This window comes from Lolium perenne, chromosome 6 (genome assembly GCF_019359855.2).
Source record: "Lolium perenne isolate Kyuss_39 chromosome 6, Kyuss_2.0, whole genome shotgun sequence".
Taxonomy (NCBI): Eukaryota; Viridiplantae; Streptophyta; class Magnoliopsida; order Poales; family Poaceae; genus Lolium; species Lolium perenne.
The window spans coordinates 54524450-54543877 of record NC_067249.2 but is presented as its reverse complement, the minus strand read 5'-3'; positions in this window follow the sequence as shown (position 1 = coordinate 54543877).

Genomic DNA, 19428 nt, shown 5'->3' with positions numbered 1-19428 from the left:
TTGATAAGATAAGATTCCCATCCAAGACCACTGTACCGCGGGCGCATTCGAACTCATTTCGCCGGTGGTAACTACACTCATCTCTGGCGTTTCTAGACCATTTCGCCCGCGGTAATGCGAGGCCCATCCATGATCTCGCGGTCCAACATATCGCCGGCGTTTTCTGTCTCTTTTTGCCAGCGATAAGTGGGCTAGCCCCGGCGCTTCCAACCACACTCGCCAGCGGTATCGCGAGGCGACCCTGAAAAGAATTACCATCGGCCACTTTGGCCCGAGTTCGCCGGCGGTAATAAATCCGGCTATAAGCTTATTCCTAGTAGTGATAACCTCGTAGAGGTTTCTGCCTCTTAATTAGGTAACATAACATCAATGGTACCATTGAAATATTGAAGTAGTACTACCAAATCTTAGAGACCACTTGCAATATCATTTTATACGGTTAAGATTATGTGCGATGTATCATATGCTTCCGTGCATGCTCATTATTGTTAAAATATTATATCGTGTGTCATTCTGGTCCTATCTTGGTAGGATAGGCATGGCTTATGCCAGCCATCCATACTAGTAGTCTCAGTACATGGGGCCCAAAACGCACACACATGATGTTTATAAAAAGGGAACAACGCATACCACGGGGTTGCTGATGTCTACTCACGCTTCTTTTCCTGTAGACAGTGTTGGGCCTCCAAGAGCAGAGGTTTGTAGAACAGCAGCAAGTTTCCCTTAAGTGGATCACCCAAGGTTTATCGAACTCAGGGAGGAAGAGGTCAAATATATCCCTCTCATGCAACCCTGCAACCACAAAGCAAGAAGTCTCTTGTGTCCCCAACACACCTAATAGGTGCACTAGTTCGGCGAAGAGATAGTGAAATACAGGTGGTATGAATAAATATGAGCAGTAGCAACGGCACCAGAAAAGTGCTTTGCTGTCCAGGACTGGCGTGTGGTTGATGATGGTGATATTGCGGGCAGTACAGATGCAGTAAAACAGTAAACAAGCAGCGATAGCAGTATTTGGAAACAAGGCCTAGGGATTATACTTTCACTAGTGGACACTCTCAACATTGATCACATAACAGAATAGATAAATGCTATATTCTACACTCTCTTGTTGGATGATGAACACCACTAATTGTGTAGGATTACACGAACCCTCAATGCCGGAGTTAACAAGCTCCACAATATTCGATATTCATGTTTAAATAACCTTAGAGTGCATGATAGATCATTGCAATTACACCAAGTACTAACATAGCATGCACACTGTCACCATCACACTATGAAGGAGGCATAGATCACATCAATACTATCATAGCAATAATTAACTTCATAATCTACAAGAGATTACAATCATAACCTACGCCAAGTACTACACGATGCACACACTGTCACCATTACACCGTGTAGGAGGAATAGACTACTTTAATAACATCACTAGAGTAGCACACAGATAAATTGTGATACAAAACACATTGCAATCATAAAGAGATATAAATAAGCACTTCACTATGACATTCATAACAGTGAATAAGTATTCTGTGAAATATAGCCTAAGAGACCCACACGGTGCACACACTGTCACCTTTACACACGTGGGACAAGGAATCTCCGGAGATCACATAAGTAAAATCCACTTGACTAGCATAATGACATCTAGATTACAAGCATCATCATGTGAATCTCAATCATGTAAGGCAGCTCATGAGATTATTGTATTGAAGTACATAGGGAGAGAGATTAACCACATAGCTACCGGTACAGCCCTTAGCCTCGATGGAGAACTACTCCCTCCTCATGGGAGACAACAGCGTTGATGAAGATGGAGGTGGAGATGGCAGCGGTGTCGATGGAGAAGCCTTCCGGGGGCACTTCCCCGTCCCGCGCGGCGTGCCGGAACAGAGACTCCTGTCCCCCAGATCTTGGCTTTGCGATGGCGGCGGCTCTGGATGGTTTCTCGTACCGTGGCTTTTCCGTATCGAGGTTTTAGGTCGAGGACCTTTTTATAGGCGAAGAGGCGGCGTCAGAAGGTCAACGAGGCGACGACACACTAGGGGGGCGCGGGCCCCCCTTGGCCGCGCCAGGGTCATGTGTGGTGGGCCTGTGGCCCCCCTCTGGCCTCTCTCGGGTGTTCTGGAAGCTTCGCGTGATCTTAAGATGTTGGGCGTTGATTTCGTCCGATTCCGAGAATATTTCCTTACTAGGATTTCTGAAACCAAAAACAGCAGAAAACAGGAACTGGCCCTTCGGCATCTCGTCAATAGGTTAGTTCCGGAAAATGCATAAATATAACATAAACTATGCATATAACATGTAGATATCATCAATAATGTGGCATGGAACATAAGAAATTATCGATACGTCGGAGACGTATCAGCATCCCCAAGCTTAGTTTCTGCTCGTCCCGAGCAGGTAAACGATAACAAAGATAATTTCTGGAGTGACATGCCATCATAACCTTGATCATACTATTGTAAAGCATATGTAATGAATGCAGCGATCAAGACAATGTAAATGACATGAGTAAACAAATGAATCATATAGCAAAGACTTTTCATGAATAGTACTTCAAGACAAGCATCAATAAGTCTTGCATAAGAGTTAACTCATAAAGCAATAATTCAAAGTAAAGGCATTGAAGCAACACAAAGGAAGATAAAGTTTCAGCGGTTGCTTTCAACTTGTAACATGTATATCTCATGGATAGTTGTCAATGCAAAGTAATATAATAAGTGCAATATGCACAGTATGTAGGAACCGCCGCCAAAGCGCATCCGTGGCTGGGCTTGGTCAGATGAGGACGATGATGATGACGAGGAAGAAGCCTCCGCTGAAGGTTACAGTAGCAGCAACGAGGAACTCGCCGACAGCAGCAATGACGGCAGCTACCCCAGCGACGGCGAAGACAGCAACAGCCCTTAGAGTAGGGACCTACTAGCATAGGATTAGCAGTAGCAATCTGTTGCTTTTGTTGAACAATCGGCTTCTCTTTGTAAGAAATCTTATTATCAATGAAAAAACTTCCTTTGATTTTGCCGATGTCCTTTATGCTGATTTAGCCGATTTTTTCTCATCTGACTTTGTCGATTGTTAGCCTAACCAATGCTCAATGACCGGTGGCAACGCATTGGTCTCTCACGATAATCTGCGAGATAGGCCAATTCAGTCATCCCTCCAAGTTAGCCAGCTCCGCTGATGACGATAGCACTTGGTACAGCCGATCGCAGCAGGCCGGCGATTTGGTCTTGAGCAGGCGTCTTTAAGAGAGCCCTGGAACTGTTGCTGAATCAGCTTGGATGCTGAAACTGATAACTCTGTAACAAAAGCACCACTCTTCAGAACAGTTGCGATGTAGAGCCAGCCGATTCCAACAAAATTGGCTCCCTAGAGCAAAGAACCTTTCGGGCGAGTTGCCCCCCGAGCCTCATCCAAGGCGAGAACAGTAATGAATCAGCCAAATGTGTCACCATCGGCTTCCAAGTTATAATGCAGAACCAGCCGATTTCAACAAAATTGGCTCTCCAGAGCAAAGATATTTCAGGGCGAGCTGCCCCCCCGAGCCTCTTCAGCTCCCATCAAAACGTGGTAGGAAAGCTTACGCCCAAAGAACCGACGCACTGAAAGGGTTCGGAAAGATCAGCAAATCCGTTCCTTGAACTAAGAAGCCCCAAATATAATGGCTTTCCGACTCCTCCTAGTTCAATCCTTTGCGCCTTGCTGATCAGATCGGCTCATCATCTTTGGCAGACTGATGCAACTTCCGGTGAGGATGTTTCGAATTTCTGATGCCCTCCAAGACTCTGGACGTCACAACCTCTGAAAGTGACATCGACCAAGACGCCACCTTGGTCCACGCCAGGCAAAAAACGCCATAGCCGCTTGATTCGTCATCGGCTGTGCTCATGCTCCTAGGATAGGTATGCTCCCTTTGTTGGACTCACCCTTAACCTGATCTGCATGCTTACACTGGCACTGCTGAACTTGAAGACTTGCAGAAGGAGTTGGAGGTCTTGAGAAGGAATTCATCCAGTAGAGCCTCTCCTTGTAACTCAACAACTGCTCCATCGGGCTTCTGCTTATATCAGCTGTACCTCTTGAGTCGATGGCCATGCATCGGCTTTCTATTCTAAAGTCGATGTCTGTGCATCGGCTGTATACCCACTTTGCATATAAGGATTACCCGGAAGAAACCATTATAACCCTTTTTTTTACTGGCCGATTTTTTCTATCGGCCCCCAATATTTCACTGCACACATGTTCACCTGCACATGTTCATCTGATTTAGGTGCCCCCCGAGCCGAATCTGTCAGGTAACTGCAGATATCGGCTCTGTAGTTTAGCCAAGGCACTGTATTTGCACGTCGGCTTTGGTAGGACCAATGTTGATTTTCCCTGACTCATCAGCCGACGTAAACCGCTGCCCGGTAGATCGACGTTGCATACAAGCAGAACATGTGGTGAGGATAATTTTGGCCGATTGCTGGAATCGGCCTCCATATTGATCGAAGCGCTCAATGAAGGTTTTGTAATGTTCCTTCATAGATCTTTGGGGGCCGATCCCAAGGACCGGCCTCGCCACGTTTGCTCATCGGTTTGCTCTTGCTACACGGTCAGGCCAGTGGATAAGACCAGCCTAACCCTTCCCTTCGTCACGTCGATGCGCTCGCAGTCATCCAAATTGGGTGCCTCGTGTAATCCTGGAGCACTAAACTCCGTCGGAAGGACGAGCACCATGTTTGTGCCAGCCGATGTCTCATCATCGGCTTTCTTTTGCATGGGGCGCCACTCCATTTTTCGTGGTCGACCCTCTTCATCCAGGGTTCGCTGAATTTTCGCGGCCAGATCAGGCCGCGCCTTCCTTAGCGTGTGCAGGTATAACCTTTCGGCTTCCTCCAAGCCGCGCAGTCGCTGACCCTATGCTTTTGGGAACGGCTGAGTCCATCAGGGCACCACCTTGGCCGGTGGTACCTGTCTTCTTGTTCTTCTCCCTCGTCTTTCAAATCCTCGAGATCTTCCATCCGAGGGGACTCAGCGTGTTTGCTTCGAGGCGGGAGAGGCCCTAAGCGTTGGAACACGGACGCGTTAGCTGCCTCCTTCTTCTTCTGTCTACATTCTGGGCAGTTGCCGATTGTAGGCAATCGGCTCATTCCTGAATCCCAGCAGTGTCTGAAGAAGGGACAGTCCCAGTGCCTATCCTCGTCGTCTCGCTCCCTTGACTTTTCCTTGGCACGGCGCTCGTACTCCTCCTCACCGCGATCATGCCGACGATGTCTCCTGGCGTCTCTATCATCATCGTCGCTGGATCGTCGGCGTTGGCTATATTGACTCACGTACTTGTTGAGGAGGTGATCAGAGAGAGGTCGCTGATATCTTACATTCCTCACTTCTCCCTCTGTTATGTAGCGCTTGCCGTCGTGCCGGAGCCGATCACGTGGAGCGGCCTCCTCTGTGTCCTTGCTATGAGAGCAGCTGCCCTCGTCTCCATCTTTGCCAGAGTGGTGCCCAGGTCCTACCATGTTGATGCTAAACGAGAATCCTGGCTGGCAACCTTCAGGGTAAGTGCACTCCACCATGTTAACGGCGGGGAAGGGGTGGGTGTCGACCTTCATGGCGTACTGGTTGAAAATCAGACGTCCTTGTTCTATCGCCATTTGGATCTGCTGACGCCACACCCTGCAGTCGTTGGTGGCATGGGAGACCGAGTTATGCCATTTGCAGTATGGCTTTCCGTTCAGCTCCTGTACCGTGGGGATTTTGAGGCCTTCGGGTATCTTCAACTGCTTCTCCTTGAGTAAGAGGTCGAAGATTTGCTCAGTTTTAGTCACGTCAAAATCAAACCCTCTGGGCGGACCTGGTGGCTTTACCCATTTGCAGGACACGGGGGTTGCCCCCCGAGTCCATTCAGCCACTGCTACCTCTTGATCTCCCGCAGAGCCTTTGTCTTCATCTGCCTCAACCAGGACTACCGCACGCTTGAATTTGTCCTGGTACAAGTCCGGGTGGCGCTGTTCATATGCCGACAGTTTCTGAACCATGTGCGCCAGTGAAGGGTAGTCTGCTTGGGAGGCCATGTCCTTGATTGGTGATGCAAGGCCCACCACTGCCAACTCGACTGCTTCTTTTTCAGTCATACGAGCCGAATAACATCGGTTCCTTAGATTTCTGAAGCGCTGGACGTACTCTGCCACGGTTTCTCCACGCTTCTGACGTATTTGAGCTAGATCGACAATGCCGGCCTCGGAAGCCTCTGAGTGAAACTGCATGTGGAACTATTCCTCCAACTGCTTCCAAGTCCGGATCGAGTCCGGTGGCAACGAAGTGTACCACCCGAAAGCCGATCCCGTGAGGGACTGTGCGAAGAACCTCACGCGTAGTGGATCCGATGCTGAGGCCGTTCCTAGCTGTGCCAAATATCGGCTCACATGCTCAATGGAGCTGGAACCATCTGATCCATTGAATTTGGAGAAATCAGGGAGCCGATATTTGGGTGGTAGCGGGACCAACTCGTACTCGTCGGGGTACGGCTTGGAATAGCCGATTGTCCTCCTTTTCGGCACCATGCCGAACTGGTCTCTCAGGATCGTACTGATTTGATCCGCGGTGTTGGCTGCAGGAGTCGAACTCTGAAGATTCGACGGAGTGGCATACTTAGCCAGCCATGCTTGCTTCTCCAGCTGTGAGCCAACTGCAGGAGCTGCGCTCTGGAGGTTTGTTGGAGTGGCGTACTTAGCTAGCCACGTCTGCTTCTCAAGATCTGTCGCTGAAGTTCCTCCTGCTTTCCCAGAAGTCCCCTGCTTTGTTGCGGCTTTGGTTTGTGAGCGCCCGATATACGCAGTCTGGCACGTATGTGCACATGTACCCGTGAGGGATCTCCTTAGGCGCCTCATGCAAGAACTGGCAGTCACTAGGGTCACCACCGATCTTGTAGACGACGAATGCCGGTGAATTCGGCACTTCTGGTGCTGCCAACGCAAATGGCAGCGGTGGACGGGACTGGAGTGGCATCTCTCCTTGGTATGTCCCGAGAGCTGGTCCTGACGGAGAGTACTGGTGCCTCATGATCTCCTGGATCACCCGAAGAGCGACACGCTCCAAAGTGTTCACCAGGTTCTCAGAGTGGCGGTGCAGCGAGTGAGCCACCATGTAGTTAATCTCCTGACGCAGGGACCTGGTGCGTTCCTCTGACGGGGCGGACAGGTCTATTCCATCGAGCGCACCATCAGGCGAGAACCCTTTCCACCTGATGCCATGTGAACGGGTTCTGTGAAAAGAGCCGATGAGGTCGGCCTCGAGGATAGCTTTGACCTCGTCATACTTCTTCTTGAGCTCGTCGGTCAGATCCTCGTACGTGACTGGGGTGCCGTCCGCCATCTCAGATGTAGATGGCGATGTGGTTGATGTCGAAGATTGTCCCACCGGGCGTGCCAGAATGTGTTGCGGTCAGAAACCCACCGGCGAGCAGCGACGGGCAACACAGTAGAGCCGGGAACAACTTAGGGCTGCGGCTGGCCCTGGTCCCTCCGAGCGACGGCCCGCAAAGCCTCCGGCACGCACGTCCGATGCTGGTGCAAGGGTGTGCCACCTGACCTATACCTGGTCAGGAAGGTGATGGAGATGCCTCGCTTAGTTTCCTGCATGACATACACGTAAACATTAAATACGAGCCTCGATCGGCTCTCAGGTTATCCTGTGAATCGGCTCAAGGAGCCGATCCACCCATGATTCGCACGAGGTGTACGAATATATGGTGGTCCTGCTTGATCAAGATAAAGCTAAAACGATCTACGACGATTTAGGGTTTTCACCGCATAATCGGATCATCCTACTCACGATTGGGCCTCGCGGTCACGCACGGTGATCGTAAGCTGATCCTAGACAAGGCCTAAAAACCAACACGAGGTTGATCCCCGGAACATCCTGTCTAGGGCTAGCAAACTACACCCTACGCGTCGCTGGATCCTCCAACCCTTTGTAAGGCCTAACTATTGCAGATATTAAACTAATCCTTGAAGAACAAGGAGCAACCGTAACGTATCGGATCTACTAAATAATGATCAAGCGGGGTGCCGCCCCTACACCTAAGATAGGTGTAAGGGCGGCTAGATGTCTAAGGGTTGCACTACGATAGCATATGATACGAAGAACAATGCTAACCCTAACACATCTAAGATAACTACGCTGCTCGCCATAAAAAAGGCTTCAGTACGAGCAACGCATGGACAACGAATAAACTTGTACTGCCTAGATCGCAAGATGCGATCTAGGCAGCATGATGCTTACCCGGAAGAAACCCTCGAGACGAAGGAGTTGGCGATGCGCCTAGATTGATTTGTGGTGAACGATGATTGTTGTTTATTTCATAAACCCTAGATACATATTTATAGTCCAGGGGACTTTCTAATTTAGGCGTGCACCTAACCGTGCACGGGTAAAACTCTATCTTTTAATCTAAGATGCGATCTACTATATTACAGATACACGGGCAATCTAGCCCAAACTCTTCGTGCAAGGCCGCTTCAGAGATCTTCCACGTGTAATCTTCCAAGCCCATCTCCCTTACGGCCCATCTCCTGATTTGGCCAAAATCTGGTGATAACAGGAAGGTTTTCCGTATCGTGGCTCTCGGTACTGGGTGTTTCGCAACGAAGGCTTTAAGTAGGCGGAAGGGTAGGTCAGGGGGCGACGCGAGGGGCCCAGGAGACAGGGCGGCGCGGCCAAGGGTGGGGCCGCGCCGCCTACCCTCCTGGCCACCTCGTGGCCCCACTCCGTTGACTCTTCGGTCTTCTGGAAGCTTCGTGGCAAAATAGGACCCTGGGCGTTGATTTCGTCCAATTCCGAGAATATTTCCTTACTAGGATTTCTGAAACCAAAAACAGCAGAAAACAAGAATCGGCACTTCGGCATCTTGTTAATAGGTTAGTTCCAGAAAATGCACGAATATGACATAAAGTGTGCATAAAACATGTAGATATCATCAATAATGTGGCATGGAACATAAGAAATTATCGATACGTCAGAGACGTATCAGCATCCCCAAGATTAGTTCCTGCTCGTCCCGAGCAGGTAAACGATAAACAAAGATAATTTCTGGAGTGACATGCCATCATAACCTTGATCATACTATTTGTAAGCATATGTAGTGAATGCAGCGATCAAAACAATGTAAATGACATGAGTAAACAAGTGAATCATATAGCAAAGACTTTTCATGAATAGTACTTCAAGACAAGCATCAATAAGTCTTGCATAAGAGTTAACTCATAAAGCAATAATTCAAAGTAGAGGTATTGAAGCAACACAAAGGAAGATGAAGTTTCAGAGGTTGCTTTCAACTTGTAACATGTATATCTCATGGATATTGTCAACATAGAGTAATATAACAAGTGCAATATGCAAGTATGTAGGAATCAATGCACAGTTCACACAAGTGTTTGCTTCTTGAGGTGGAGAGAAATAGGTGAACTGACTCAACATAAAAGTAAAAAAGAATGGTCCTTCAAAGAGGAAAGCATCGATTGCTATATTTGTGCTAGAGCTTTGATTTTGAAAACAAGAAACAATTTTGTCAACGGTAGTAATAAAGCATATGTATCATGTAAATTATATCTTACAAGTTGCAAGCCTCATGCATAGTATACTAATAGTGCCCGCACCTTGTCCTAATTAGCTTGGATTACCGGGATTATCACAATGCACATGTTTTAACCAAGTATCACAAAGGGGTACCTCTATGCCGCCTGTACAAAGGTCTAAGGAGAAAGCTCGCATTGGATTTCTCGCTATTGATTATTCTCAACTTAGACATCCATACCGGGACAACATAGACAACAGATAATGGACTCCTCTTTTATGCATAAGCATGTAGCAACAATTAATTTTCTCATATGAGATTGAGGATATATGTCCAAAACTGAAACTTCCACCATGGATCATGGCTTTAGTTAGCGGCCCAATGTTCTTCTCTAACAATATGCATGCTCTAACCATAAGGTGGTAGATCGCCCTTACTTCAGACAAGACGAACATGCATAGCAACTCACATGATATTCAACAAAGAGTAGTTGATGGCGTCCCCAGGAACATGGTTATCGCACAACGAGCAACTTAATAAGAGATAAAGTGCATAAGTACATATTCAATACCACAATAGTTTTTAAGCTATTTGTCCCATGAGCTATATATTGTAAAGGTGAAGAATGGAAATTTAAAGGTAGCACTCAAGCAATTTACTTTGGAATGGCGGAGAAATACCATGTAGTAGGTAGGTATGGTGGACACAAATGGCATAGTGGTTGGCTCAAGTATTTTGGATGCATGAGAAGTATTCCCTCTCGATACAAGGTTTAGGCTAGCAAGGCTATTTGAAACAAACACAAGGATGAACCGGTGCAGCAAAACTCACATAAAAGACATATTGTAAACATTATAAGACTCTACACCGTCTTCCTTGTTGTTCAAACTCAATACTAGAAATTATCTAGACCTTAGAGATACCAAATATGCAAACCAAATTTTAGCATGCTCTATGTATTTCTTCATTAATGGGTGCAAAGTATATGATGCAAGAGCTTAAACATGAGCACAACAATTGCCAAGTATCACATTATCCAAGACATTTTAGCAATTTACTACATGTATCATTTTCCAATTCCAACCATATAACAATTTAACGAAGAAGAAACTTCGCCATGAATATTATGAGTAGAGCCTAAGGACATACTTGTCCATATGCAACAGCGGAGCGTGTCTCTCTCCCACACAAAGAATGCTAGGATCCATTTTATTCAAACAAAACAAAAACAAAAATAAACCGACGCTCCAAGCAAAGCACATAAGATGTGATGGAATAAAAATATAGTTTCAGGGGAGGAACCTGATAATGTTGTCGATGAAGAAGGGGATGCCTTGGGCATCCCCAAGCTTAGACGCTTGAGTCTTCTTGATATATGCAGGGGTGAACCACCGGGGCATCCCCAAGCTTAGAGCTTTCACTCTCCTTGATCATGTTGTATCATCTCCCTCTCTTGATCCTTGAAAACTTCCTCCACATCAAACTTAGAACAACTCATTAGAGGGTTAGTGCACAATTAAAATATACATGTTCATAGGTGACATAATCATTCTTAACACTTCTGGACATTGCACAAAGCTACTGAAAGTCAATGGAATCGAAATATCCATCGAACATATCAAAACAGGCAATGCGAAATAAAAGGCAGAATCTGTCAAAACAGAACAGTTCGTATTGACGAATTTTATTGAGGCACCAGAATTGCTCAAATTAAAATGCTCAAATTTAATGAAAGTTGCGTACATATCTGAGGATCACTCACGTAAATTGGCATAATTTTCTGAGCTACCTACAGAGAATTTTTCCCAGATTCGTGACAGCAAAGAAATCTGTTTCTGCGCAGTAATCCAAATCTAGTATGAACCTTACTATCAACGACTTTACTTGGCACAACAAAACACAAAACTAAGATAAGGAGAGGTTGCTACAGTATTAAACAACTTCCAAGACACAAAATAAAAACAAAGGTACTGTAGTAAAAACATGGGTTGTCTCCCATAAGCACTTTTCTTTAACGCCTTTCAGCTAGGCGTAGAAAGTGTATATCAAGTATCATCAAAAGATGAAGCATCAACATCATTTTCAAAATTTATCCCATTAGGTGTCTTAGATGCTCCCTTATCTATAGTGGTTTTAAGAGCTTTATCAATTTTAGGCCTATAATAGCTTTTTGGTTTAGGCCCCTTAGAGACATACATGAACTTTTGCTCCTTACCCACATAAGCTTTCTCTCTAAATTTTATAGATGAAAATGTTGAACCCAATGTTCCCATAGCCTCTTCAAGTTCACTAATCCTTTGGGTTTGATTATCATGTATAGCACAAGATTCCAAAATGGCAATTTTCTCATTAATTCCACCTAGAGATTTATCAAGTTTATCAGTGCTATCAAGTAATGCTCCCAAAGTAGTATCAATACTTGGAAGGTTTTGTTCTATGGTTTCCAACTTTTTCATGACATCTTCAAGAGAGGTTTCAATTTTAACTTCATTAACAGGTGGTATTCCAAATAGACTCTCAATAATGCAGCTAGCTTCTAATGCAGGAGTACTTAGGAAGTTACCTTTCGCGAGACAATCAAGAACATACCTATTCCAGCTAGAGACACCAACATAAAAATTCCTGAGTAGGATAGTGGTGGAGTGTTTCTTAGTGCACCTATTATGGGCATCACTAATTCTATACCAAGCATCTCTTAAACATTCTCCCCCTCGTTGCTTAAACGTACGAACTTCAACTTCAGGATTACTCATTTTAGCAGTAGTAAATAAAGCAAACTAGATAAAGTAAATGCAAGTAACTAATTTTTTTGTGTTTTTGATATAGCAAACAAGATAGCAAATAAAGTAAAACTAGCAACTAATTTTTTTGTATTTTGATTTAGTGCAGCAAACAAAGTAGTAAATAAAACTAAGCAAGACAAAAACAAAGTAAAGAGATTGCGATGTGGAGACTCCCCTTGCAGCGTGTCTTGATCTCCCCGGCAACGGCGCCAGAAAACGTCTTGATACGCGTACAGCACGCTACCGTTGGGAACCCCAAGAGGAAGGTGTGATGCGTACAGCGGCAAGTTTTCCCTCGGTATGAAACCAAGGTTTAATCGAACCAGTAGGAGCCAAGAAGCACGTTGAAGGTTGATGACGGCGAGATGTAGTGCGGCGCAACACCAGGGATTCCGGCGCCAACGTGGAACCTGCACAACACAAACCAAGTACTTTGCCCCAACGAAACAGCGAGGTTGTCAATCTCACCGGCTTGCTGTAACAAAGGATTAGATGTATAGTGTGGAAGATGATTGTTTGCAGAAAACAGTAGAACAGTATTGCAGTAGATTGTATTTCAGTAAAGAGAATTGGACCGGGTTCCACAGTTCACTAGAGGTGTCTCTCCCATAAGATAAATAGCATGTTGGGTGAACAAATTACAGTTGGGCAATTGACAAATAAAGAGGGCATGACCATGCACATACATATTATGATGAGTATAGTGAGATTTAATTGGGCATTACGACAAAGTACATAGACCGCTATCCAGCATGCATCTATGCCTAAAAAGTCCACCTTCAGGTTATCATCCGAACCCCTTCCAGTATTAAGTTGCTAACAACAGACAATTGCATTAAGTATTGCGCGTAATGTAATCAGTAACTACATCCTCGAACATAGCACCAATGTTTTATCCCTAGTGGCAACAGCACATCCATAATCTTAGAGATTTCTGTCACTTCCCCAGATTCACGGAGACATGAACCCACTATCGAGCATAAATACTCCCTCTTGGAGTTAATAGCAAAAACTTGGCCAGAGCCTCTACTAATAACGGAGAGCATGCAAGATCATAAACAACACATAGATATAAATTGATAATCAACATAACATGGTATTCTCTATTCATCGGATCCCAACAAACACAACATATAGAATTACAGATAGATGATCTTGATCATGTTCGGCAGCTCACAAGACCCGACAATTAAGCACAATGAGGAGAAGACAACCATCTAGCTACTGCTATGGACCCATAGTCCAGGGGTGAACTACTCACACATCACTCTGGAGGTGACCATGGCGGCGTAGAGTCCTCCGGGAGATGATTCCCCTCTCCGGCAGGGTGCCGGAGGCGATCTCCTGAATCCCCCGAGATGGGATTGGCGGCGGCGGCGTCTCTGGAAGGTTTTCCGTATCGTGGCTCTCGGTACTGGGGGTTTCGCAACAAAGGCTTTAAGTAGGCGGAAGGGTGATACGCGTACAACACGCGTCCGTTGGGAACCCCAAGAGGAAGGTGTGATGCGTACAGCGGCAAGTTTTCCCTCAGTATGAAACCAAGGTTTATCGAAACAGTAGGAGCCAAGAAGCACGTTGAAGGTTGATGGCGGCGTCTCAGTAAGGTTTTCCGTATCGTGGCTCTCGGTACTGGGGGTTTCGCGATGGAGGCTTTTTGTAGGCGGAAGGGTAGGTCAGGAGGCGGCACGAGGGGCCCACACCACAGGGCCGCGCCGCCCTAGGGTGTGGCCACCTCGTGGCCCCACTTCGTCTCCTCTTCGGTCTTCTGGAAGCTTCGTGGCAAAATAGGACCCTGGGCGTTGATTTCGTCCAATTCCGAGAATATTTCGTTACTAGGATTTCTGAAACCAAAAACAGCAGAAACAAGAATCGGCACTTCGGCATCTTGTTAATAGGTTAGTTCCAGAAAATGCACGAATATTACATAAAGTGTGCATAAAACATGTAGATAACATCAATAATGTGGCATGGAACATAAGAAATTATCGATACGTTGGAGACGTATCAGCATCCCCAAGCTTAGTTCTGCTCGTCCCGAGCAGGTAAAACGATAACACAGATAATTTCTGGAGTGACATGCCATCATAACCTTGATCATACTATTTGCAAAGTATATGTAGTGAATGCAGCGATCAAAACAATGTATATGACATGAGTAAACAAGTGAATCATAAAGCAAAGACTTTTCATGAATAGTACTTCAAGACAAGCATCAATAAGTCTTGCATAAGAGTTAACTCATAAAGCAATAATTCAAAGTAAAGGCATTGAAGCAACACAAAGGAAGATTAAGTTTCAGCGGTTGCTTTCAACTTATAACATGTATATCTCATGGATATTGTCAACATAGAGTAATATAACAAGCGCAATATGCAAGTATGTAGGAATCAATGCATAGTTCACACAAGTGTTTGCTTCTTGAGGTGGAGAGAAATAGGTGAACTGACTCAACAATGAAAGTAAAAGAATGGTCCTCCATAGAGGAAAAGCATCGATTGCTATATTTGTGCTAGAGCTTTGATTTTGAAAACATGAAACAATTTTGTCAACGGTAGTAATAAAGCATATGTATCATGTAAATTATATCTTACAAGTTGCAAGCCTCATGCATAGTATACTAATAGTGCCCGCACCTTGTCCTAATTAGCTTGGACTACCGGATCATCACAATGCACATGTTTTAACCAAGTGTCACAAAGGGGTACCTCTATGCCGCCTGTACAAAGGTCTAAGGAGAAAGCTCGCATTGGATTTCTCGCTATTGATTATTCTCAACTTAGACATCCATACCGGGACAACATAGACAACAGATAATGGACTCCTCTTTTATGCATAAGCATGTAACAACAATTAATAATTTTCTCATATGAGATTGAGGATATATGTCCAAAACTGAAACTTCCACCATGGATCATGGCTTTAGTTAGCGGCCCAATGTTCTTCTCTAACAATATGCATGCTTAACCATAAGGTGGTAGATCTCTCTTACTTCAGACAAGACGAACATGCATAGCAACTCACATGAAATTCAACAAAGAGTAGTTGATGGCGTCCCCAGTGAACATGGTTATCGCACAACAAGCAACTTAATAAGAGATAAAGTGCATAAGTACATATTCAATACCACAATAGTTTTTAAGCTATTTGTCCCATGAGCTATATATTGCAAAGGTGAATGATGGAATTTTAAAGGTAGCACTCAAGCAATTTACTTTGGAATGGCGGAAAATACCATGTAGTAGGTAGGTATGGTGGACACAAATGGCATAGTGGTTGGCTCAAGTATTTTGGATGCATGAGAGGTATTCCCTCTCGATACAAGGTTTAGGCTAGCAAGGCTATTTGAAACAAACACAAGGATGAACCGGTGCAGCAAAACTCACATAAAAGACTTATTGTAAACATTATAAGAATCTATACCGTCTTCCTTGTTGTTCAAACTCAATACTAGAAATTATCTAGACCTTAGAGAAACCAAATATGCAAACCAAATTTTAGCATGCTCTATGTATTTCTTCATTAATGGGTGCAAAGTATATGATGCAAGAGCTTAAACATGAGCACAACAATTGCCAAGTATCACATTACCCAAGACATTTATAGCAATTACTACATGTATCATTTTCCAATTCCAACCATATAACAATTTAACGAAGAAGAAACTTCGCCATGAATACTATGAGTAGAGCCTAAGGACATACTTATCCATATGCTACAGCGGAGCGTGTCTCTCTCCCATAAAGTGGATGCTAGGATCCATTTTATTCAAACAAAACAAAAAACAAAAACAAACCGACGCTCCAAGAAAAGCACATAAGATGTGATGGAATAAAAATATAGTTTCAGGGGAGGAACCTGATAATGTTGTCGATGAAGAAGGGGATGCCTTGGGCATCCCCAAGCTTAGACGCTTGAGTCTTCTTAGAATATGCAGGGGTGAACCACCGGGGCATCCCCAAGCTTAGAGCTTTCACTCTCCTTGATCATGTTGCATCATACTCCTCTCTTGATCCTTGAAAACTTCCTCCACACCAAACTTAGAACAACTCATTAGAGGGTTAGCGACAATAAAATTTAACATGTTCAGAGGTGACACAATCATTCTTAACACTTCTGGACATTGCATAAAGCTACTGGGCATTCATGGATCAAAGAAATTCATCCAACATAGCAAAAGAGGCAATGCGAAATAAAAGGCAGAATCTGTCAAAACAGAACAGTTCGTATTGACGAATTTTATCGAGGCACCAGACTTGCTCAAATGAAAATGCTCAAATTGAATGAAAGTTGCATACATATCTGAGGATCACTCACGTAAATTGGCATAATTTTCTGAGTTACCTACAGAGAAAACAGCCCAGATTCGTGACAGCAAAGAAATCTGTTTCTGCGCAGTAATCCAAATCTACTATGAACTTTTCTATCAACGACTTTACTTGGAACAACAAAACACTAAACTAAGATAAGGAGAGGTTGCTACAGTAGTAAACAACTTCCAAGACACAAAATAAAAACAAAGTACTGTAGGTAAAAACCATGGGTTGTCTCCCATAAGCGCTTTTCTTTAACGCCTTTCAGCTAGGCGCAGAAAGTGTGTATCAAGTATTATCGAGAGACGAAGTGTCAACATCATAATTTGTTCTAATAATAGAATCAAAAGGTAACTTCATTCTCTTTCTAGGGAAGTGTTCCATACCTTTCTTGAGAGGAAATTGATATTTTATATTACCTTCCTTCATATCAATAGTAGCACCAACAGTTCGAAGAAAAGGTCTTCCCAATATGATGGGACAAGATGCATTGCATTCAATATCCAAGACAACAAAATCAACGGGGACAAGGTTATTGTTAACGGTAATGCAAACATTATCAACTTTCCCCAAAGGTTTCTTTGTAGAATGATCAGCAAGATTAACATCCAAATAACAATTTTTTAGCGGTGGCAAGTCAAGCATATTATAGATTTTCTTAGGCATAACAGAAATACTTGCACCAAGATCACATAAAGCATTACAATCAAAATCTTTAACCTTCATCTTAATGATGGGCTCCCAACCATCCTCTAGCTTTCTAGGAATAGAGGCTTCGCGCTCTAGTTTCTCTTCTCTAGCTTTTATGAGAGCATTTGTAATATGTTGCGTGAAAGCCAAATTTATAGCACTAGCATTAGGACTTTTAGCAAGTTTTTGCAAGAACTTTATAACTTCAGAGATGTGGCAATCATAAAAATTCAAACCATTATAATCTAAAGCAATGGGATCATCATCCCCAATGTTGAAAAAAATTTCAGCAGCTTTATCACAGGCAATTTCAGCTTTTAGCGATTTCGAGCGGTTTCTCGCGCTTTGTATTAGAAGTGGAAACATTGCTAACACCAATTCTTTTATTATTAATAGTAGGAGGTGCAGCAACATGTGTAGCATTAGCATTACTAGTCGTGGTAATAGTCCAAACTTTAGCTATATTCTTCTCTTTAGCTAGTTTTTCATTTTCTTCTCTATCCCACCTAGCACGCAGTTCAGCCATTAATCTTATATTCTCATTAATTCTAACTTGGATGGCATTTGCTGTAGTAACAATTTTATTTTCAATATCCCTATTAGGCATAACTTTCGATTTCAAAAGATCAACATCAGCAGCAAGACTATCGACTTTAGAAGCAAGTATATCAATTTTCCCAAGCTTTTCTTCAACAGATTTGTTAAAAGCAGTTTGTGTACTAATAAATTCTTTAAGCATGGCTTCAAGTCCAGGGGGTGTGTTCCTATTATTATTGTAATAATTCCCATAAGAATTAGCATAACCGTTACCATTATTATAAAGATATGGCCTATAGTTATTACTAGAATTGTTCCGGTAAGCATTGTTGTTGAAATTATTATTTTTAATGAAGTTTACATCAACATGTTCTTCTTGTGCAACCAATGAAGCTAACGGAACATTATTAGGATCAATATTAGTCCTATCATTCGCAAGCATAGACATAATAGCATCAATCTTATCACTCAAGGAAGAGGTTTCTTCGACAGAATTTACCTTCTTACCTTGTGGAGCTCTTTCCGTGTGCCATTCAGAGTAGTTGATCATCATATTATCAAGAAGCTTTGTTGCTTCACCAAGAGTGATGGACATAAAGGTACCTCCAGCAGCTGAATCCAATAAATTCCGCGAAGAAAAATTTAGTCCTGCATAGAAGGTTTGGATGATCATCCAAGTAGTCAGTCCATGGGTTGGGCAATTTTTAACCAGAGATTTCATTCTTTCCCAAGCTTGTGCAACATGTTCAGTATCTAATTGTTTAAAATTCATTATGCTACTCCTCAAAGATATAATTTTAGCAGGGGGATAATATCTACCAATAAAAGCATCCTTGCATTTAGTCCATGAATTAATACTATTCTTAGGCAGAGATAGCAACCAATCTTTAGCTCTTCCTCTTAATGAGAAAGGGAACAATTTTAATTTTATAATGTCACCTTCTACATCTTTATATTTTTGCATTTCACATAGTTCAACAAAATTATTAAGATGGGCAGCAGCATCATCAGAACTAACACCAGAAAATTGCTCTCGCATAACAAGATTCAGTAAAGCAGGTTTAATTTCAAAGAATTCCGCTGTAGTAGCAGGTGGAGCAATAGGTGTGCATAAGAAATCATTATTATTTGTGGTTGTGAAGTCACACAACTTAGTATTTTCAGGAGTGGCCATTTTAGCAGTAGTAAATAAAGCAAACTAGATAAAGTAAATGCGAGTAACTAATTTTTTTGTGTTTTTGATATAGAGTGCAAGACAGTAAATAAAGTAAAGCTAGCAACTAATTTTTTTGTATTTTGATTTAGTGCAGCAAACAAAGTAGTAAATAAAACTAAGCAAGACAAAAACAAAGTAAAGAGATTGGGAAGTGGAGACTCCCCTTGCAGCGTGTCTTGATCTCCCCGGCAACGGCGCCAGAAAAAGAGCTTGATACGCGTACAACATGCGTCCGTTGGGAACCCCAAGAGGAAGGTATGATGCGTACAGCGGCAAGTTTTCCCTCAGTATGAAACCAAGGTTTATCGAACCAGTAGGAGCCAA